Genomic DNA, 2,793 nt, shown 5'->3' on the forward strand with positions numbered 1-2,793 from the left:
CTGATGATATTTTTCTATTAATTTTTAGAGAGAGTGGAAGGGAGGAGGAGAGACACATAGAGAGAAACATCTATGTGAGAGAGAAATATCAATTGGTTGCCTCCCACATGGGTCTGGGGATTGAGCTTGCAATCTAGGTTCATGCCATTGATTAGCATTGATCTGGGGGCCCTTCAGTCCGTGGGCTGATCTCTATCCACTGAACCAAACTGACTAGGGCAGGAACTCCTTTTATTGCATCTCATACCTAGAAGTTATGTGTGCCTGCTTCCACTTGTAAACCAGCTGTGCTCAGAACAAGTTATGTCTCTAGAACAGCAATTCTCAACCTGTGGGTCGCGACCCCTTCGGGGGTTGAACGACCCTTTCACAGGGGTTGCCAAAATACATCCTGCATATCAGATATTTATATTACGATTCATAGCAGTAGCAAAATTATAATTATGAAGTAGCAACGAAAATAATTTTATGGTTGGGTGTCACCACAACATGAGGAACTGTATTAAAGGGTCACGGCATTAGGAAGGTTGAGAACCACTGCTCTAGAATATATGAAGGGTGTGTGGGTATCCTTCTTTGGCAGAATGCAGATGCTTTATCTAGTTTTGCTCTGGAAGGTGGAGTCTTGTGCATCTTACCTAGCCTTTTTGTTGAAGCTTTAAATTCCTCTTAGGTATATCAGTGTCTGGATTCTTTTTTTTTTTTTTTTTTTGAAATACAATTTCCATTTATTTCCCCCCCAGAGAACTTTCTTCACTCTTTTGAAGACTCAGCTCCTTACATGGGCTTTGGTGGAGGTTGTGGAGCAGCACCCGCAGGTCTAAATCGGGGTGGGGGTGTTCGGTCCTCCCGGGCTTCACGAGAACGATTCCTGACTACCTTGCTGTGAATGGCACAGCTCACACAGTAATGCAGCTTCACATACAGCTTGGGAAGCACATAGGCGTCGAAGACACTCGCTTCGGAGATGTCCCGAACGGCTGCGGCCTCCACTATGTTTCAGATGACAAACTTCTTAATGGCCTTGTCCTTGGGCACGCACCGGGCACAGTTGGTGCAACGAATAGGCTGCACATGGCCTCGGCCTTTTTTGGCACGACGGTTATTCCTTCTTTTCTTGGTCATCTTGGAAACAAGGACCCGAGACAGTGTCTGGATTCTTGATCCTTTCAATAACCTGTGTGCTTTAAGACTTACCCTGACATTCCATGTCTACTGATGGTGGCTGGTCTGATGTTTGCTCATTTGATCAATGTTTCTCTCTCATTTTTTAACAGAAATTATTGAATGTCTATTCAGGAGCGGGCATTAGTCTAGGAACTTGGATACTGAAATGAATAAAATAAATAAAAGGACCTCCCTGTGGAGCTTGCATTCCAGTGGAAGCTCCTGGTGATGATGATAAATAAAATATATAGTATTTCAGGTGATCATTAAACACTAAGGAGAAGTAAAGCAGGGGACGCTGGAGGTATTAGGGAAGGCTTCTCTGAAAAGGTTACATTTAGATAAGAACTCAAAGTAGGTGAGGAAGGAACTATGCAGATATTTGTGTGTGTGTGTGTGGGGGGGGGGGGAGTCACTGTGGACCTTATCAAGATGAGTTTTACTCAAGAAGGTTTCAGAGAGAATAGAAGAAGTGGAAGTAAATACCATGAGTAGATACAACACTTTAAAATAATTTTATTCTAAAGAGAAGTAGAAAAATGCGATGGTAATAGGAAATGAGAGGATTAAGAATGTATTTTTTTAGGACAGTTAAAATTACAGCATGATTGTATATTGATAGTACTGGTCCAATGGGAAGAGAAAAGTAATGATGCATCAGATCCCCAACTCTGGTTTCTTGGTCTGTTTTCATACCTATTAAAGTAAGATATTGATTATCTCAATTCTTACAGGTAAAAAAAACCCCACTTATGGTTCAAAAATATATACACAAATATTTTGATTATATAATTGGCATGGATTTTCCAAAATTAATCCTCTTTGCCATCAACGTTTTGCAGATTTCACTTAATTTCCTACCAGTTTTGTTATACATAACCTTGGTTCTAATCAAGGGCTACTTTAAATTTTTATGGAGAGAAATATATTATTTTAACCATTAGATTAAAATAATATAGAAGCATCTAGAAGCATAGGTACAATTCTGTTATGGGAATTTCAAAATATGAGTAACTATATCTGTCAATTAAAACAGAAACAGATCACATGTACACTAAACCTAATCAGAATCACCAGGTATTAGGAGCTAGAGATAAACATCATCAAGAAATCTAATATGTTAAATATCTTAAAACATCTGATATTTGTTACTTCTCTATTTTTAACTCAACATTAAGCTGAGATGCATTATTTTCTGCTTACATTATTATACGATGATTATATTAACAGAATGTCCAAACAATTCAGTTATTTGACATTCTGTAAATAATTAATTTAATGACTACAAGTTCATTTTATATCAAGTTTTAGCAATGCCCTGAAAACATAGTTTTAGAAACTGCAACAAGTCAACTTTATGTTAAAGCAATAGAATCCCAATTGAAACTTGTTTTAAACTGTGAAGAAATTGACTGGTAACTCAAAACCCAAAAATAAGGCAGGATTCAGCACTAGGTGGTATAATACTTCCATTATGTCATCAATAACACAGTTTGCTCTGTTTCTCTGCTCTGCACTACACACATCTCCACCCTCAAACGGGAAAAACTCAGAGCCACAGATCGGCTTTCATTACAACCAGGGCCACATACTCCCTTGTTCACACCTAGCAGGAGACAGGCCAGT

At 38.7% G+C, this 2,793-nt stretch overlaps 1 pseudogene; it reads right to left on the reverse strand.

Annotated features, from left to right (window-relative positions):
- Positions 1-738: 738 nt before the first annotated feature.
- Positions 739-1,138, reverse strand: LOC118651481 (annotated as a pseudogene).
- Positions 1,139-2,793: the final 1,655 nt, after the last annotated feature.

This window comes from Myotis myotis, unplaced genomic scaffold, assembly GCF_014108235.1.
Source record: "Myotis myotis isolate mMyoMyo1 unplaced genomic scaffold, mMyoMyo1.p scaffold_m19_p_3, whole genome shotgun sequence".
Lineage (NCBI taxonomy): Eukaryota > Metazoa > Chordata > Mammalia > Chiroptera > Vespertilionidae > Myotis > Myotis myotis.